The sequence below is a fragment of the Sturnira hondurensis genome, unplaced genomic scaffold, assembly GCF_014824575.4.
Source record: "Sturnira hondurensis isolate 20B ecotype Veracruz unplaced genomic scaffold, ASM1482457v3 Scaffold0025370, whole genome shotgun sequence".
Lineage (NCBI taxonomy): Eukaryota > Metazoa > Chordata > Mammalia > Chiroptera > Phyllostomidae > Sturnira > Sturnira hondurensis.
Genome location: NW_028098001.1, coordinates 16,409,887 through 16,431,145, shown reverse-complemented (window position 1 = coordinate 16,431,145; position 21,259 = coordinate 16,409,887). Strand labels below are relative to the sequence as shown.

General features: G+C 41.0%; 1 protein-coding gene and 1 long non-coding RNA gene across 5 annotated transcripts in view; both read left to right on the top strand.

Moving 5' to 3' along the window:
* The window catches only part of KIRREL1 (kirre like nephrin family adhesion molecule 1), a 109,663-nt gene that overhangs the window by 43,179 nt on the left and 45,225 nt on the right, over nt 1-21,259 (top strand). The gene's annotated exons all lie outside the window — the stretch shown is intronic.
* Nucleotides 739-4,853, top strand: LOC118982375 (uncharacterized). The gene is made up of 2 exons (XR_005065526.1): nt 739-1,449; nt 4,521-4,853. It is a non-coding gene; the product is annotated as an uncharacterized LOC118982375 (long non-coding RNA).

Below are 21,259 nucleotides of genomic sequence, written 5' to 3'. Positions count from 1 at the left end.
CAAACATTTATATTGAGCTGTGTATTTGTTTGTGTTTATATATATATATATATATATATATATATATATATATATATATATGTAATGGTTATATATATGGTTATATATATTTATAATACATTTGTCACTGTTATGCTTTGCTTGTATCCTTTTCTTTCAACTCTTTATATGTATTGTATCTTGGGATTGGGGAATTGAAGCAGGAACTGGTAGAAGCCAACCTCCCTTACGCCTGGCTAGGCAGCTGATTCATATTCTCTCCCTACTTCTTAAAAGGAATTAATTACTTATCATCCCTTAGTTTCCTTTTACTTTTGGAAAGAAATCTCTTTACAACAGCCCCCTTGGGACTGAGGCCCAGGACAGTTTGTGTGTCTCTAGAGAAGCAAGGTCCAGGTGCTATGCTGCTGATGTATGGTTGCAACTGCACTTGTGGATGCTGACAGCTGGGACTACAGAGCTGTCTCTGGCATCTTCCATCCATCAGTGGAAGGACAGGGGTGGAAGGACAGGGGTGTTAGGAGGGAGACAAGAAGAACCTGACCTTCACAAGGAGGGTAGATACAGAGAAAGGAGAAAAATCAGGGAAAAAAAAGAATTAATATGTGCTCTAGTTGGGTAATTCGGTTGGAGGATTGTTTTGATATGCCAAGGTCATGGGTTAAATCCCTGGTCAGGGCAAATACAGGCATCAACCAATGAATGCCTAAATAAGTGGAACAACAAATCAATGTTCTCTTCTTCTGTCCCCCTGTCTCTCTGAGAAATCAATAATTTTTTAAAGAGAATTAATATGTAATGCTCTCCTAGATATTCTACTTACTCTACACCCATGTAATTTAATTCTCATGGAGATGTATTAAATACGAATTATTAACGCTATTTTCTTGTGACGTATTAAGGCACAAATAGGTGATGGTATAGCTATGATTCAAATCAAAACATCTAACCCCAAAGTTATAGCTCTTTTTACCTGTCCACAACTTGTTAGGGCCTCAGAGAACCACTCTGATGAAGCAGACAGGCTAGATGGACACTGAGTGACTAATCACAGTAACTGGATTTTTGGTTGATTTTAGTTACAGTCCCTATAGCAGTAGTGACAGTAATTTTGGAGGAACATGCCTTTGCCCCTTAAAAAGACATTAACTGCCCCCCCCCAATCCCAGCAATCTACAGAGTTCTACAGAACCACACAGAGTCAAGGGAATAGATGTTTCCAGGAGTAGATTTATATGTAGACAGTGTACTGTCAGCTTACAATTCTCAACAGTTGTGGAGAACCAATGTATGCAGAGATAGTTCCCTAAAACCAAGGGATACTGGGATGATCTAAAAGTGTTATGGCTTGTTTGTTTATTGATATAGAAGGAAGACTGGACCTTGACATTGCAAGACATGGGTCATAGACTACAATGCAAATGGTATCCCCTAGAGTATAGAATCAGAGTATGCAATTTCAAAGTTTTTATTTACTCATTAATTTACTAATCATTGTTCCAGACTTTTTTTTTTTTTTTGGTTTGATTTATTGAGATGGATATGTGCTGGGTATACATATCAGCTGAAGGTGTTCAGGGCAGTGGTAGACAGTTTAGGTGTTTCAAGGAGCCATGTTGGGATGGAAAATGAACAGCTCCTTAATTGACAAGGACATGGTGGGAAATGCTTCATGCTAATATAGCAGAAGGTTATCTGTTGGGCACCCTGTAGTATTTACAAATGGTGAAGGGGTATATGTGTTTGCTAGGACTGTCATAACAAAATGCCACAAGCTGGGTAGCTTAAGCAATAAAAATGTACTTTCTCATACTTGTAAAGGCTGGGTATCCAGGATCAAAGTGTTAGCAGGGATAGTTTCTCTGCTTGGCTTGCAAATGGCTGCCTCTCTCTGTGTACTCACATGGCCTTTCTTCTGTGGGCACAACCTTGGCATTTCTTTTGCATGTTCAAATTTCTTCTCATAGGGACATCAGTCTTTTTTAATTAGAGCCCACCCTAATGACCTCATTTTAGTTTAATTAAATGCTCCATTTTTAAATGCTCTTTAAATGCTCCATTTTTGAATATAGTTACATTCCAAGATACTAGGGGTTAGGGCTTCAACAAACATAACTTGGGAGGAGGGGCACAACCCAGTCCATAACAATGGGCATAGAAAATGAGAACAATCAGAAAGGGCTCCTGGACCTCTCCAGGCCTAGGCAGGACCTTCATGGAGCAAAAAAATGGTGTGAGTTCTCCCAGACAAGGCACAGCCCATGTGAGGGAGGTGTTTTCATAGAGGGGACATACCCCACTGACTGCAGAGGCTGGTGCAACCTTGGTCAGCCTGCTGGGGCTGATTTTCTCCACTGTAAAATAAGGTGATAAGGCTGGGTGATTTTACGGCCCCTTGATGGTTTACATATGCCCTGGTCTAAGGATTGAAGTGGGAGGAGAAGGCAATTAGGGTTGAGAGCAGTCTGGCGAGAGAAGAAACACTGTCGGAAAGCAGCCCCATGAAAGCTATTAAACAACAGGGAGGAATTTGGGGGTTAGGGCTGTGAAGGCTGATGAGCTGGGCAGCATGGTTTTGATCTCCTGTGTGTCTGAAGGGCCTTGGCAGGTCTGCAGGGAACTTCTGTGAGCTTTGGACTTTCATTGGTCCTAGGCTAGGTACACTCTCAGCTTTACTCTTGAGGGTTGACTTTTTTATAATAGAAAAATCCCAGAGGATGCTATGAGATCACTGATGCTAGAGCACCCACTGAGGCCATGCAGCAATGAGTTCAGATTTGGAGTTTTTCATACCTGGGTTCAGATCCTCATACTACCATTGACTACCCTTGGACTTAGACAAGTTACTTAATTTCTCTAAGTTTTTATCTCTATATTTGCCAAGGAATAAATCACATCTACTCCTCAGGGTGTTATGAGCCTTAAATCAATTGGTGTCTATAAAGTGGTTAGCAGAAGGCTGGGAGACTTAATTGTTCAATACATGAATATTATTTGTAATTGTTCCCTATCAAGCCCCTCTCTCCTTTCAAACCTTATTTGCAACTGTCCTCCTTCAGGAAGCATTCTTTGAGCTCACAGCACTCCAGTAGCTCTCATACACTGAACTTAGGCTCTTGTGAGTGCTGATGTCTTGTTTCTAGTGTCCTAGAAACAGGGTTTCTAGAGCAAGGTCCTATACGCTCTTCCCCACAGATCTCTCCTCATACCTAGAGGGGATTCCTGCCCACAGGGCATGTGATAAGCCTGGGTGAGACTGACTGATGGACTCCCTATGACTCACTTTCGTTTTCTATCTAGAAAACCATTCCAGGATCTCTATCAGCTAGATACCAGGCAAGACCAGCATGCCAGCTGCTCAGTGGCTCTGGCTGAGTAGTTACCTGGCTCCATGTCCACAAACCTTCTGGGGAGTACCCCTCAGGCTTGCTACCCATCTGCTTGCCCAACAGGGGAGGGAGGCCAGCTATTTAATCCTTAGGCAAGTGATTATGCCTAAGGGATAGAGGTCTGTGCAGAGACCCCGGTGGTTCAATAAACATTTATTGAGACTCTACTACATGCCAGCCATTGTTCTAGACCCTAGTGATCAATGATGATAAGGTAAATGAAGCTCTGCTCTGGTGTAGCTGGAGAGAGCTGGTTAGTAGTGGTAGAACTGGGTAGAGAACTATAAGTATATCAATAAGAATTTATCAACTAGGAATAAGTATTATATTAAGATGTTCAAAATAATACAGGGTGACATGAAAGAGACTGGCATCTTCCAATTCCTTTAAAACTTTCTCTTCCTCTATTAGAAAATGCTTCTTGGCATATAATAGGAGAAACTGACCTTAGTCCTCAGAGATTTCATAAATTGTGGACTGAATACATTTAGGGTCTTGGCAGGGAAGGGAACAATCCTGTGACATGTGGGTAAAAAGTAGATAGAAGCACTTCAGGGGACTTTTTGTTGTTCACAGCTATAACTTCAGAATCCAGAATAGTTGTAGATCCTTAATAAATATTGATTGGCTCCAGAACTCTGAGCTGGGATGAATCAATGTAGACATTAGAGGGAGGAAGAGCTGCATAGACTATAAAGCAGTGCTTCTTAATAGCCAGAGCTATAAAGCAAATAAAAAAGTCTGCTTCATGAGGCAGTAATCCCCACTACCTAGGAGTGTTCAGAAAGAGCCTGAATGATCACATGCTGTACACATTGAGTCTAGGACTTCTGACTGAGAGGGAAGTAAGAAAAAGTGACCTCCACTGTTCCTTCTAATGCTAAGGATCTGCCATTCACTCACCTCCTCTCCCCAGGCCCAGTCTGCTTGGTCTTGCATTGTAAACACCTGGACTTTGCTGACAGTGCATGTATATTGCTTGCAATAGAATTGTCCATGAAGAGGAGCCCTGAATACTCAGTATTAAAAGGAAAAATCAGTTAGAAATAGGCTTTTCTTTTTTGACCTTGCAGCTTAGTCCAACAGTAAAATTGCTTGACAAATGGCACGTGTGGTTTGTTGCTTTTACAGCTCCTCATTCTTATCAGTTGGCCAGCAAAGAGAACAATTAACAGCAGGATGGAGGACTATGAGAACAACAAGGGCTGAGCAAAGTATGGGAGCCTGGCAGGCTGGGGTGGTGAGGACAAATGAGCATGCGCTCATGTTGCCTATGCCTGGAACATCCCACTCTATACCCCACACAAATTCATCAAACTGTTTTTTCTCCAACCACTCTGATTATTTCTGAACTTCCTTTCTTGAAGGGTTGTAACTGAATACAAAGTTCCCTTTGCCTTCTCATTCCTACATGTCTACTAATTGGCCGATGTACAAATACAGTCTGTTCATGTATTAATTTTCTATTTCTAGCCCTTTTTTCCAAATGGCCTACATGTCACTACCTGTGGTGGTGTGTTGGTCTCAGAGGGAGGTCCCAGAAGGCAAAGGATGCATCTCTCTTGCTCTTTATAGGGAGCTGCGCTTGTCACCTCTGGGTGTTGTTGTTATGTTTTTTGGTTTGTTTTGATGTATTTAATGTTTTGTTTTTTGGCAACCATGCCATCTCTTTGAGGATTGTTGATTTGCTTATAAGGCAGAGCTCCAAAGAGAGGAGACATTTGGTGTACAAGGGCTTTTCTTGCTCAGAGCACGGGACTGGGTCTCTCTTGTGTTCTTCCCTCTGGACAATTCTTTCATTGCTGCTCATGCCTAAAGGAGTGATGTAACTCTCAGTTCATTCATTCATTCACTCATTTATCTGTTCAACTAGGTACATTTATTGAAGGACTTCTTGGCCTCTGGGAATATAGACAAAAGAAACAATCACTAATTATAAGTCTAAGAGGGAAACAGACGTGAAGACCAACACATGCCATAAAGCATAGCAAAGAGGCCCTGTGATAAATGTAAGAGGCAGTGATCAATAGGGTCTTCAGAGTCAGGTGGACCAGGATTCAAATTCCAGCTCTAGTTTTTAGTAGTTTTGTGTCCTACTTGAGCCCACATTCAGCTGAATGATGTCTATCTTTTATGAATGTTATGAAGGAGAATTAAACTAGGTAATATGGAGCCAGACCCAATAAGTACCATCCCTCTTCTGTATTGTCTGAAAGAATATAAAAGGAGTTTACTTTGCTTGGAGAAGTTAGGGATTTATAATGGACTGGACGTGGCTCTTGAGCTGGATCTTACAGCACACAAAATAGTTGTCCAAGCAGAGATGGAGGAGAATATTCTAGAAAGTAGGAACAGATATTTCCTTAATCCCCAATGCTAAGTAAAGAAAAGGCCTGACCAGCCCTGGCTGGCATGGCTCAATGGATTCAGTGCTGGCCTATAAGCCAAAGGGTCACTGGATCAATTCCCAGTCAGGGCACATGTCTGGGTCGTGGGCTAGGTCCCCAGTATGGGGTGCCGAAGAGGCAACCAAACATTGGTGTTTCTCTCCTCTTTCTCCTTCCATTCCCCTCTATCTAAAAATAAAGAAATAAGTAATCTTAAAAAAAAAAGAAGTAAACATTAACAAAACTTTTAAAAAAACATAAAAAGAAAAGGCCTGACCTATTCCAAGAAAGAGGGCAAGAGTATGTTGTGGAATGGGTAGCAGGAGACAAGGTGGGGAGGAAGTTAGAAGTTCAACTATGAAGGGCCTTGGGTGTCCAGCTAAGGATTTTTAATTTTATGTACTGCAGATGCAGATAAAAAGGGTCCTCATGCTTTCTGTTTGTCTAATAGTGACAGCCGAGATTGAATGGAGGAAAAAAACATGGAGAGAGGTTTTTGTAACTCAGAAATAATCTTGTATATAATGAAGAACATCTTTTGCTCCAAAGAAAAATATAAAATATGAATTTTAAAAAATAAATTTTGTATTTTATTGTAAATAATAGGAAGATAATGGAGACATTTAAACACTAAGCAATGTGAATCAGTTTTGCATTTTAAGATAATAACTTTGGGGAGCAGTATGGAAATAGGAGTAGAATAGAAGAGAGATCAAAGGTTGAATGTGGGCCAGAGAGAGACCATAGGCAGTCATTCAACAAGTTTATTGAACAGCAATTATGTGCTAAGCACTCTACTGAACACTAGATTACAAAGATGAATTCAATAGGACCCCTGAGAGAGACAGATAAACAGAGAATGCCATTTGCTGGGATAAGGGTTGTGCTAGAGAAAAGCACAGGTCCTGCAAAGGTCTGAGGGAGGGACAGCTAATAAAAGAGGCTATGGACAAGGCCTCTCATTCACAGCTGTGCATGCATGACCCAATTCCTGGAGATTTCATTCACACCAACAACTACATGAAGTGGTTCAGGTATTGAAACCATCCAGGAGAAAATACATGTTAGAATCAAAGGAGCGACAATTCAAAAGAGGAGGCATTTCACCTAGAAAAGTGTTCAGGAGTGGCACTGATGATTGACTTGAGGTAAGTCTTGAGGGAGAGGACTGGGTCTGGGCCCTGTAAGAAAAGCACTGAGGCTCCAATATAAAGAGCAAGGAATGGTGGGTTATTATGAGATTAGGTGAGACTCTGGAAATGAAAACACTTGATAATCTGCTTAGTGCCACACTGCATAATAATACGTAGTGATTACTGAGTGACTGAGTGCTTACTAAATACCAAACACTGTACTGTACACATTGTCTCATTACATCTTTACAACCACCTGAGGTAAGTAGAGTTATTCTCTACACTTTTGTAGGTGAGAAAATGGACCCACAGACAGGGTGTACAATAGGCTAGGCACTTTGGCTGTGGCACCAGATAGCTGCACTAACTTTTTTGTGTTGTATCATTGTATGCCTTGTAAATGAGTTATTCATCATGGTAAGCACTCCAACAGCTACTGTAAGGAGGTGGACTGTGGGGAGACAGGGAGAAGTTGAGTGTAGAATGGGTCTTGAGATATACATTGGAAAAGAGAGTGGATGGAAAGCTCATTAAAAATAAGAAAGGTAACAAATGCAAGATACCTTTGACAAGCTGGCATCTCATCTTCTCTTAAGACCACTTGATTCCATGGCCCTGGCTAGGTAACTCAGTTTGTTAACATGTCACCCCAATACACCAAGGTTGTGGATTCAATCCCTGATTAGGGCACATGCAAGAGTCAACCAATAAATGAATAAATAAGTGAGTGTTTCTCTCTCTCTCTAAGATCAATTAAAAAAAATAAAATAAAAATTTTAAGAACACTTGACTCCAGACCACCCCTCCCTTATTCCTGCTCGTGTTTACCTCCACCCTTTGCTTGGCCCCTTCTGCACTCCTCCCTTCCCTGAGTCTGTGTCTTCCACTCCAGCCTGAGTCAGATATGGCCTGGCTGCTGCATTTGAGAGTGTAAAGACTTCAGTGTCTGGGAACACTAATGGTTCAGGGAGCCTGCGGTGTATCTTTGAGAAGTCAGGCTCCCCAAATAAATGCCTTTTCTCCCCATTGTCACTTCTCCATCATTTTCCCCTAGCTGGGGTACCCCATTATGGTTAAGTTTCAGGGGCTGTGAATGAATCATCTGCTTTCCTGGGTCCCTACTAATGGGAAGAGGAGGAAACAGAGAGAAAATATGCCTTCAGAAGAGGTACTGATGAGGCCATGGAAGGAAGCTGTGAAGCACAATATTGGGTGAATCCTCCTTACCTGCTCTCCTCCCCAACTGTGCTTCCACCAAAACCAGCTATGGGGCTGCTGAGAGAATGTGGGGCTCCTGGAAGCCTGTGCCTGTTAGCTGGTGTATATTCCTGTGTGGACACCATGTATTCCTTTCCAGGAGAGGGAAAGTGCTAACTACTAACTAGCTTAAGGTGGGCAGGGAACCATGGTGTAGATTTTAAAAAGTCTAATGCAACTTAATGTCACTTTACAATCACAATTTTTGCTAATAGCTACACTTACATAGCATTTAATATTGCTAAGCACTTACTTTAGTTCATGTTATCTTTGCAGTCATATTTTTGTTCGTTTGTTTGTTTGAATTTTTTTCACATACAGTGTTCTGTCTATTACTCCTCTCCCATCCCACCCCCGTGCTCCCCCCTCCCTCCCATTTCCACCTTTCTCAGTTGTTGTCCATGTATCCTTTATATATGTTCCTCCAAATCCCTCCCCTATTTCCCCTGAAAGTCCCTCCCCTCTTCCCTCTGGTCACTGTCAACTTGTTCTCTATTTCAGTGTCTTTGGTTATATTTTGCTTCCTTGTTTGTTTTGATGTTTAGCTTCCTGTTAAAGGTGAGATCATATGGTATTTGTCCTTCAACACCTGGCTTATTTCACTCAGCATAATGCTTTCCAGTTCCATCCATGTTGTTGCAAAAGGTAGGAGCTCCTTCTTTCTTTCTGTGGCATAGAATTCCATTGCATATATGTACCATAGTTTTTTGATCCATTCATTTACTAACAGGTACCTAGGTTGCTTCCAAATCTTGGCTATTGTAAATTGTGCTGCTATGAACATTGGGGTGCATATGTTCCTTGGGATTGGTGTTTTAGGGTTCTAATTAAAACCACAATGCAATACCTCTTTACACTGGTGAGAATGGCTATCATAAACAAAGCAATAAACAACAAATGTTGGAGAGGGTGTAGGGAAAAGGGGACTCTGGTCACTGTTGGTGGGGTTGCAGACTGGTACAACCATTATGGAAAACAGTATGGAATTTTCTCAAAAAACTAAAATTGGACCTGCCTTTTGACCCAGCAATTCCACAGCTAGGATTGTATCCTAAGAATCCTGCAGTCATATTTTATAGATGAAAAAACTGAGACTCAGAGTAGTTACTTTGCTTGTTCATGAGTCTATGGTTATATTACCATTGAGACAATATAGCACTGAGGTTAGGATCAGGCATTTGATGACAAAAAACTTATTGTTTAATCCTAATTTTTCATCCTATTGCTGCAAATTACTAGCTTTATGGCATAAGATGAATGATTTTATTTCTCTCAGCTTCCACATTTTCATCTGTAAAATGGGATTAATAATATGCATTATTATGGTAGGTATTGAGGATTGAGTGAGATTATCCATGTAAAATAACAAGCTTAATGTCCTGAACATTAATTCACTCATTTACCAGATGTGAAGTGAATGCCAACTCCATGCTAAGAACTATTTTCTGTGCTACATATACAAAAGTGAGGAAGATGGATAGGGCTCGTGCCATTTTGAAAACAAGCAATGTCTGCATGGCCAGATAAGTGCCATATATAAAAAGCATTATGTAAAGGCAGCTATAAAAAAGTGGCAGAGGAGGTGAATTGACCTCTGCCTGCCTCCAAAGAAAGGGGTGGTTCTCTGCCCTGCACTCAGTGGTCCATTCCAGAAGAGCTTTCATCCTTTTTGGATACCCATTTTAAGGGGAAGTGAACAAACAGGACTTCCCTAAAGGATGACAATGGTAAAGCTTCTAGAAATCATAATGTTTACCTATTCATTTAGTGCTTTTAAAGTACCAGGCATTTTTTTTAAGTACTGAGGATACAGCAATGAAGACGATAAGGAGAAAATATTCTTAATCTCATGGACTTTATAAGACTTCTGAGACAGAGGAAATAAATAAATTAATAGCAAAACACATAAGTTGGATATAGATGTGTGCTCTGGAGAATAATAAAGCAACAGAAAGGGAACCTGGAATGTGGTAGGGCAGCAGTGCAGTTTTAAGTAGTGTAATTAGTAAGAACTTACTCAGAAGGTGGTCACTGAAAAAAAATCTAAAAAATGTCAGAAAGCAGATATGTTGAGGGGGGAAAGCATTTCAAACAGAAGGAACAGAAAATGCAAAGGCCCTAAGGTTGAAGTGTGACTGATGTGTTTGAGAAAAATCCAATATGAATGTAGTAAAGTGATCAAAGGAACAAGTAATAGAAATAAGATGTGAATATGTGTGTATGTGCACATGCACATGCATGTAAATCACAATTCTGATAATAACCACCCAGGATTAGTACAGACTCCAGGTTAAGGGCCACATTTTCTTCCCCCAACAAGACTACCCTCACTTCAGATGCCAATGGCATGTTTGGGAGTCCCCAGGCCACCCACATTTCTGATCAGCTGGCTACAAATTCAAAGGCTCCCTCATGTCCTTCTCAGGTTTGACACTTTGATTTAAAAAAAAGAACTCACAGACTCAGGAAAGTGCCATACTTAGTTATAGTTTTACTATAAAGGATAAAAGTTAAGACCAGCCAAACAAAGACATACATAGGTAGAGATCTGAGAGTGGACCAGCTGTGAAGCTTCCATTTCCTCTTCCCCTGGAACCAAGCCTTCACTCTCCCATCAACAAGGAACTTCCCATCAGAGTCCAGAGTTTTTATTAGGGTTTCGTTATTGAATCATGGGCTGATTAGAGTTAGACTAAAGTTAGACTGATTAGAGGTAGATTGAACTAACTCACTTTCAGCTTTTTTCCTTTCCATGGAAGTCAGCTGGTCAGCCTGATGTCAGTGGCTCCAAACCCCAACCCTCTAATCACATGTTTGGTCTTTTCAGCCTCACTAGCTTCCATTCAGGGTCAGTTCATTACCATAAACCCAGGTGTGACAAACCCAGGGGGCCACCATGAATAACAAAGACACTCCAATAATTGGGGAAATTCCAAGGGTTTAGAACCTCTGTCCAAGGAACCCAGGACAAAGACCATACAAAGACTTTGAAGAATTCACAAAGACTTGGATCTTTACTTCTAATAAAATGAGAAGTCTGTAGGTTTTCAGCAGAAGTGAAATAATATAATTTCTGTTTTTTAACAGAGACTCTTTGACTGTTATATCAAGAATAGACTGTATGAGGGACTTCTAGCCAAGATGGAGGTGTAGGTAGACACATGGTGCCTCCTTGCACAACCAAAAGATGGACAACAATAAATTAAAAAAAAACAAAAAAACAACCAGAACTGACAGAAAATTGAACTGTATGAAAGTACAACAACCAAGGAATTAAAGAAGAAATATTCATCTGGTAGGAGGAGTGGAGACAGGCAGCCAGGGCAGAGAGGACTCACCACCAGGCTGTGGCTGGTGGACCCAGGGAGGTGGCAGATTGTGGACTGTATGCTCCCACATTGGCATACAGATAAACCAGGGTGAGCAACTGTGGAGCAAGATGGACCTAGCAACCCAGAGTTCCAGTGGGGAAATAAAGCCTCAAACCTCTGATTGAAAACACCTATGGGGGTTCAGGCAGCAGTGGGAGAAACTCCCAGCCTCACAGAGGAGTTCATTGAAGACCCATAGGGTCCTAGAACATACACAAAACCACCCTCCCAGGAATCAGCATCAGAAGGGCCCAGTTTGATTGGAGAAGTGACTGAAAGCCAGGGCCCAATTTGACTGGAGAAGTTGGTAGATAGAGGAGTGACTGAAAACCAGGAGAGAGCAGAGCAAGCAGCACTATTCCCTCTTGGACCTGTCCCCCATATATAGTGTCAAAGTGCAGCAACATGGGTTGCACTGCCCCGGTGAACATCTAAGACTCCACCCCTTACCATGTAACAGGCACGCCAAGAGAAAAAAAGTGGCCTAAATGAAAGAACAGATCAAAGCTACAGAAAAAATACAACTAAGCAATGAAGATAGCCAACCTATCAGTGCACAGTTCAAAACACTGGTAATCAGGATGCTCCCAGAATTGGTTGAATATGGTCGCAAATTAGATGAAAAAATGAAGGCTATGCTAAGTGAAATAAAGGGAAATGTACAGGGTACCAACAGTGATGGGAAGGAAACTGGGACTCAAATCAATGGTGTGGACCAGAGGAAGAAAGAAACATTCGACAAGAACAGAATGAAGAAACAAGAATTAAAAAAAAATGAAGAGAGGCTTAGGAACTTCCAGGACATCTTTAAATGTTCCAACATCCGAACCATAGGGGTACCGGAAGGATGAGGAAGAGCAAGAAATTGAAAACTTATTTAAACAAATAATGAAGGAGAACTTCTCCTATCTGGCAAAGGAAATAGACTTCCAGGAAGTCTAGGAAGCTCAGAGAGTCCCAAAGAAGTTGGACCCAAGGAGGAACACATTAAGACACATCAAAATTACATTCCTCGAGATTAAAGAAAAGAAGAAAATCTTGAAAGCAGTAAGAGAAAAGGAGACAGTTACCTACGAAGAAGTGCCCTTAAGACTGTCAGCTTATTTCTCAAAATAAACCTTGCAGGCAAGAAGGGGCCAGAAAGAAGTATTCAAAGTCATGAAATGGAAGGACCTACATCCAAGATTACTCTATCCAGCAAAGCCATCATCTGGAATAGAAGGGCAGATAAAATGCTTCCCAGATAAGGTCAAGTTAAAGGAGCTCATCATTACTAAGCCCTTATTATATGAAATGTTAAAGGGACTTATCTAAGAAAAAGAAGATAAAAATATGTACAGCAAAATGGCAACAAACTCACAGTTATTAACAACTGAACCTAAAACAAAAACAAAAACAAACTAAGCAAACAACTAGAACAGGAACAGAATCACAGAAATAGAGATCACAGGGAGGGTTATCAACTGGGGAGTGGGAAGAGGCAATGGGAGAAAAGGTACAGGGAATAAGAAGCATAAGTGTAGGTAGAAGATAGACGGGAAGGTAAAGAATAGTATAGGAAATGTAGAAGCCAATGAACTTTTACACATGACCCATGGGCGTGAACTAAAGGGGGGAAATGTGGTGGGAAGGAGTGCACAGGGCAGAGGGAAATAAAGGCAGTGAAATGGGACAACTGTAATAGCATAATCAATTAAGTATATTTTAAAAATAAATACTAATAATAAAAAGAATAGACTGTGTGAGAAAAACCTGGAAGCAGGGAGACCTATTAGGCAGCTACTGCAGTAATCCAGACACAAGATGGTGGCACGAGCAACAAGGGTACCAGCAGAAGCATTGTAAAGTGGTTGTTGACGTAAGAAATGTCCAGACCTATAGATAATCTTTAGAGGAGTTTATTTGAGTCAAAACTGAGATGGGTAGCAAGGTTTCAAATGCTCCAAAGAAAAACAGTCTGCAGTTTCTTTCATGCATTTTGAATTAAGGAGGAAATGTAAGGCAGAATACTTGAAGGTCTGAGAAAGCAAGGCATAGATTGAACTACAGAATAATTAAGATTGTGTGCTCTCTTCCGGATGACTATGCCCTCCAGGCATATTGCTTCTGGCATTATAAAGGTATACTAACCCAGGTACCCAAGAACAATGGACAAGGCTTGCTTAAAATCCTGTTATTATAGAAGTTACAGGCCTGGGGGATAACTGCCCACCATGACCTGTCTAGTTAGGAATTTATAATTTATTCAGAACCTTTTTTTGTCCACATGCCCATCTGTGGAATTATTTTGGAATCAGAACTAGTGGGATTTACCTCTAATGGATGCAGGACAAGAGAGAGAGAGAGAGGAGTGGAGAATGACTCTGAGATGTCTTGACCTGGAGGAATGAAGTTGTCATTTACTGATAGGACCAAGTTCTAGGGTGGAAGATCAGGAGCTCAGTTTTGGATATATTAGTATGAAATGCCAATTAGACACGGTCCTCTACAATTAAGTAGAAATGTTAAATAAACAATTTGACAGATGTTAGAGGAAATCAAGGGAAAGATCCGAGCTGGACACGTCTGCTAGAACACCAGTATAGAGTTGGTTTTTTAAACCACATAACTGGGTATATTCACTGAGGAAGTGAATGTAAAGAAAGAATAGAGCAAAGAACAGGATCCTGGGACCTCAGATCACTTCAACAGGAAGACAATCAGCAACTAGCAAAAGAGACTGTAGATGGGGCAGGAGAGTAGGAGAACCAAGGAAGCATGTAGTCCTGCAAGCCCAGGGAGGCAATGATCAACTGTCATGTATACTATTGATCCATCAAGGAAGATAAAGACTAAGATGAGATTAATATTGGATTTAGCAATTTGGAGGTCACTGGTGACCTTGACCAGAAATGTTCAGGTGTCAATTCATGAGAAAATGAAAGAAGAAGTATTATACAAACTACGCTTAAGTAGTCTTGCTATAAAGGGGAGCAGAGAAATGGGGCAGTAGCTGGACATGGGTTCAAGAGAGTTGTATGTGGACGCTAGTGGAGAAGACATAGCAGTTTAAGAAACTAGGTATATTTGGTTATGAGAAGAGGAGACTCTGGGGTCATGTTATAACTCTCCTCATGTACTTAAAATTCTGTCATATGGAAGTAAATTAGATTCATTTTCTGGAATTCCAGAAAGAACAGCTAGGATTAGTGGTTAGAAGCTACAAAGAGGAGGATTGTAGTACAGCCTAAATAAGAACTTTGTGAATCCACTTATTTATTCATTCAAGAAGTTAATGTTGAATGCCTACTATGTGACCAGCAACAGGGATACTCACAATGAAGACACAATTTCTTCTGGCTAGTGGAAGAGAGATGCACAGGCAAACAGTTATAATATAGCATGGAAAGAGCTGACAAGGGCCCCTGTGTCTGACTGGGGAGGGGTTTAGGGTAGAAAATGGGGTTCAAGGAAAGGTCAGGCTCGGCAAAGGAGCCATAAATGTCCACTGAGGATATTTTGCCTTCTGATAATTGAAAACCTTTTCCGCCTAAATAAAAGAAGCTTAAGAGATACTTGAACCTCAGTTGTCAGGTACATCTTCTGGATAACTAGGCTATATAGATTCAATCTTAATAAAAATGATGGTTAACAGATGACTGATAATTTATCATGTACAGAGCACATTTAGTCATCACAAAAGCCCTGCCATGATCATTCTGTGATCCATTTTATAGTAGAGTTAACTGAATTTCAGAGCAGTGAGCCTTGCCTAAGGTCACATAATTATTATAGAGATGAAGATGGCACTAGAATTAAGTCCATGAGCCCCAGTTCTAAGAACATACCCTTCCCAGAGCTACTGAGCACTAAGGTACATTATTGGCTGCTTGGCTGATCCATGCACAGCAGTGCTTTGTGGCCAAAGTATGGGTCTCTTACGAAATGTTTTATAACATGCCCCTCCCCTGATTTCTTGGAGCTTTTCTCAGTCATTCCTACACTTTAATTGGCCCTAATTATGACTCTCTCCTGTTCTTCCTCTCTGACCCCAACCTGTCCTTTTTCATTTCAGTCTTGCACCCTATTCTCTTATTTCCAGATCTTTGGGACCCTAAGAGTGGCTTAAAACTGAGGTTCCCTGGGCTTTGTGAACCAGCAGTCTTTGGGTTCCTCTGATGTTGATAAGACATGTTAAATAAAAAACAATAGACAGTGAGATATCAAAAAAACTATAAATAAAAAAGATGGAAGTAAAATAGGATAAAATTAGTAAAACTTAACCTCTGGCTTACTATTTATAAGAGAAGACTAATATTATCTCCATTTTACAAAAGGAAACTGAGGCATAGAGAAGTAAAGCACATTGCTCCAGGGTAAGGAGCAGAGCTGGCTACTGAGTCAACATGTTTAGCTGCTATGCTCTATTGCTTCATTTAAGAGGGGGAAGGAGAGGAGAAAGACTAGGAAAGGAGTTCAGTTCATTCATCATGATTTTTTTGAGCTTCCAGTGTACTGGAAGTATGGGAGGAGATCTAGTTCCTGCCCACAGTGAACTCACAGATACAGAATCACAGAACCTTAAAGTGGAAAGACATCTCAGAGATGTTCAAATTGGAACACAGAGAGGTGAGCGAAAATATCTAAGAAAGGAAAAGGGAACACACACCTATGTACATATAAAAATAATATAAAATATGTATGCCACCAGTACAATGCAGGCCCTCAACAACCACAGCTGAGCATCTGTTACAGTACGGACATGCTAAGTGCTGCCACAGATGAGAGGCAAAGTCTTTACCCTATAGCTGGAGGAGGAATTACAAGGGTAGAAAATATTATGACTAAGAGAGTACAAAGCATTTAACGTTCCTGAGAAAGAATGAACTGTCCAATTTCCTAGGTGTAGAGTTTACTTTTAAGAAATAAGTGAAAGGTAAGGCAGAGATGCTAAGAGATGTAGTACAGACTGAGCTTAGAGGTATTAGAGAAGAGGTGAGATTTAGCTTATCTAAAAAGGCTTTCTGAAAGAGAGGGTCTTTGGGTTGCATTAGTGAAGAAAATCTTGGATTTGCAAATGAGGAGGCAGAATGAATAAAATATCTGTAGGACAAGGTGATTTAGGTAGCAAAAAAGGAATAGAAAGTCAACTTTTGGGTTCTATTCAATATGTACAACAAATGTTAGTTGAGGGTCTACTAAGAGCCAACCATCCTTGATCAATATAAGGACAAATAAAAAATATAGCATCTGTCCTCAAGGCTGAGGATTTTAAGGAAGACTCCTGGGGCACTAAGCCTGAATTGTGTCTTGAAGGATGAAGAATAGTGAGCCAAGTGGTGAGAGAAGGGAGCATGATAAGGTAGAGCGCTAAGGTAGGATGCAGCTTGGAGTGTGCAGGTATGTCTGACACTTAGGGATTTCTAGAAGATACAGTGCACATCAAAGAGAAAAGAAAATGATGCTAAAGAGGTGACTAGCATCTAGATTTGGCAGGACCTAACCTACCATAATTTGAACTTCATCTGAAGTCACTGGGGAGTCATTACAAGTTTTTTCATAGGGTGATGATGTTAGATTTGTTTTAGAAAGATCATTTTGGCAACTGTGTGCAGAATGGATTTAAGAGCTGGAGGCAGAGGAGGCAATTAGGAGTTTATTACAATAGTCCAGGAGAGCAATGACAAAGACTTGAAACAAGAGAGTTTCCATGGAGAGGGGTGGGTAGGAGAGGAATGGATAGAATTGGAACATTTAGGAGGGATGTTGATAAGATAAAGGAAAGTGTCTGAAGTGAATGCCCAGTTTAAACAAGGGTGGGCAAGGAGCAGGGCCAGTGAGGCAGTAGGACCAAAGAAATAAGGCTGAAGCTGTCCAGATCACAGCAGGTTTGTGAGCCAGGGCCATAATCAGAGTCAGCTTTTATAGACTGAGCTGGTCTCAAGTACTGGTGAGAATTCTTGAAAATTCCTTGGGTAAAAACCAAGAACTTAGCAGTTTTTCAGGTTAAAGGAGAAAACTGTGTCTGGAGGTGGGGGTTGGGGGTGAGGGGTGTGTGCATGTGCACATGCATGCATGTATGTGTATGCTGTGTGGTTGGAGAGAGTCTCTAGAACATTTGGCCAGGAATGGCTGGGTTCCAAAGACTGCCACACCTCTGATGTGAACTGTACCTCAGGCAACAGCAATACCCCATATCACAATCTCTTGGTGAGAACAGAGTATTCACCAAAATCCTCTCCATCTTAGGGTTCTTCAAGGACTTAGGAAAATCAGATGGAGGGTACTGGAAATAAGGAGTCACTGAATGCAAAAAGGCCACTCAGCACTGTGAATGTTCTGTGATCAGGGACGTTTATGGTGATAGGGAACTGGGGTGGGGGTAGGAATGAAGTTAGCACCTGATTAGGAATCCCGACAGACCACAGACAAAGTTATTCTTCTGGTTTTGCTTTTGACCAGCTCTCTGACTTTGGGGAGATCATTTCACCTCTTTGGGCCTTGGGCTTTTACCTGGATTAGATCATTTTTGTGGGTTTATTCCAGTTTTAATCATCTTGTGATTCTGAAGAGTGCAGTCTAATAGCTAGGATTGACATTGTACATTAAGCATGTTGTTGAACAACTTTTCACAAGCTTACCTTGACTTTCAGGAGATGAAATGAAAATGCCAGAATTATCAATCTGTAGGTCCACAATGTAAAACAGGAACTGCTTTTTAAAAAATACGTTTAAAATTTTTTTATTGTTGTTCAATTACAGTTGTCCTCATTTTTCCCCATTACTCTCTCTTGTCCTGTGTACCCCCAACTTCCACATTCAGTCCTCCCCACAATGTCTTTGTCCATGAGTCCTTTATACATGTTCCTTGATTTGACCTTACCCACTTCTTTCCCGCAGTATCCTCCTCAACTCCCCCCCCCCCCCTCCGCCTCTGGTCACTATCAGTTTGTTCTTCATTTCCATGTCTCTGGTTCTAGTTTGCTCAGTAGAGTTCTAGTTTGTTTTGTTGACTAGGTTCCACTTATAGGTGAGGTCATATGGTATTTGTTTTTCACTGCCTGGCTTATTTCACTTATCATAATATTCTCTAGTTACATCCATGCTGTCACAAGGGTAGGAGTTCCTTCTTTCTTTCTGCTGCATAGTATTCTATTGTGTAAATATACCACTCATTTGAGTGGTCTATTTCAGTTTTTTTGAGCCACTCATTTATTGATGTGCACTTAGGCTGTTTTCACCAATTGACTATTGTAAATAGTGCTGCTATGAATGTTAAGGTGCATAGATTCTTTCACAGGAACTACTTTTTTGAGGGATGCCATCTCAATAGTGACACTGAAAAGTCCAGATTGCCCAATATAGTAGTAACTAATTTGGGGGGGTCAAGTCCCATCCCATCAGTTCTTTGAATTTAAGGGATTCAAGTCTATGTTTAAAGTGGAGAGGAGGAAAGGGGCATAAAAAACACTTTTAGGGACAAAAAACAGTTCCACACTACAAGGTGTCTGTGCCTAGATAGCTAACGTATGTCAACATCAAGGGAACTCTACTCCGAGGAAACAAGAAGTCTCTCAAAATGATAATGGAAAGGGTTTTTGTTTGCTTGTTTTTATTTTATTTATTTTTTATTTTTCCCATATCAATCCAGCTTCAGAGATATTCTGTTAGTAAATATGTTCTTAAAAACAACAATGAAGCCCTGGCTGGTGTAGCTCAGTGGATTGAGCACGGGCCTGTGAAGCGAAGGGTTGCTGGTTCAATTCCCTGTCAGGGCACATGAGAGGCAAACACACATTGATGTTTCTCTCCCACTCTTTCTCCTTCCCTTTCCGTCTCTCTAAAAATAAATAAATAAAATATTTTTAAAAAATAACAACAACAATGAAGTGTTTATTCTCTGTGCTATTGACATAGCTTTAAATAAAAGTAAAAGAAAAGTTTACATTTTTATAAAACTTGATTTAAAAAATAGTATTTCAAGCTGTAGTCACCAGAAGTACATGGTTTTCCAAAATGTACACACTTCACTTGGCATCTCTCACACCTTCAGCCTTCTGTGACTGGTCTGTTTTGGCCTCTCCATTTCCTGCAGGGTTATTGCAGCACCAGCTTTGTCCTCTTTCCATTTAGGTACATTTTCCTCTTATTTTCAGGAGCCTTTTTAGGCTTGGGCTCTGGCTCTGGAGGGGGAAATTTAGCAGATAACTTGAACAATTTCTGTGGTTTGTCCTTCACCTTGGCTTTTTACCTGTGGCTATGTTTATTGATTTTAGAGAGGGAGAGAAGAAGACTGAGGGGAAAAAAGAGAAACATCAGGGAAACATCAATAAGTTGCCTTCTGTGCATGCCCTAATCAGGGATCCGATCTGAAACCTAGGTATGTGCTCTGACTGGTAATTGAATCTGCAGCCTTTTGGTGTGTGGGACTACACTCCAGCCAACTGTGCAAGTTCCTTCCTGAGCTACATGGCCTGGATGACTCACTTTGGCTTTATCTCCATTAGCAGCCCCTTTTGCCTGTCTCTTAGGCATGGTGGTGATGATGCCAAATTTCTTTTCAACAAGTTGCCTGTGGATGTTTATGAAAGCATCATCATTATTATTATATAATTTTTGGTTATCCTGAACAACATGCTGAGTCCTGAGTAATGTGCTTATGACCAACCTAAGTCTGTTTCAGAAACTCATCACAGCATTCTCTCAGAATGGTTCACTGAACCTGCTCCCTGTTAAATCTTCTCAGGAGTTGGAGGCATCTTACAGATCCTCTGTGCAGCATGTGCACTTCAGATGAGAAAACTAGGGCCTTGAGAAAGAGTGCTGGCTCGTCCATGGTCTCCGTGTTAGTAAATGTCAGAGCTGGAGTTCAAACCCAGTTCTTCTGATTCCCAGCAGATATTTTTTGTTATTTTCTTTACTAAAATCTACCCTTACTAAATTGACATTAGAACTCTCCATGCCCTATCTTTCTCATTATGTTTAATTCAACAAAGATTTATTTTATCAAATATCTACTCCTACAGAGAGGCCTGTGCTTGGGGGCATTGAAACAATAGATGGGGAAGGTGAAGTAACTACCCTTGCCAAGTTTACTGCATAAACTATGGGTGAAGGTGGGGTGTGATGAGCATATGCACTTCACTAAGCATCCTCAGTGAGGGCTTTGTGCTTTCTTGATGCCCTATTTCTTGGGCCATCCACTATTCCTGTTTTACTTTTGATGCAACTGGGGCTCTGAGAGGCAGAGCTGGCACCTGACAGAATCCAAGCTCCAAGAACTTTGAACTTCCTCTCTGACTAAATGAGAAGAAAGCAGCCCAGAATTGCTTAGTCTATCGCTGGCCCTCCTGGATAAAGTGGGAGTGAGGAAAGAGACCAGGCTCACAAAGCAGAGAGATCCTCTCCTCAGCTCCTATAGCCTGACATTTACTGTCATCACCAACAGCTGCTCCAGAGCTCCACAGCCCCATTCTCCTTGCTCCCAGAGTTGGGAGTCCCAAAAAGATGAGCCAGCAGGTCCAGATCTGAGTAGCATGTATTTTTGCTGAGAAACTGAAGAAGAATCTGCACCAGCAGTCTGGACATTCCCAACTCCATAGGCAATGCAGCAGTGTCTTCCCTGTGTCCTGGCTGTCCAAGCATCTTCTTGTGAATGCTGTAATTTATGTACCTTGCAAATATTGGGTTGGCCAAAAAGTTCATTTGTTTTTTTCTGTAAGATGTCTCTAGTAATGCTTAGT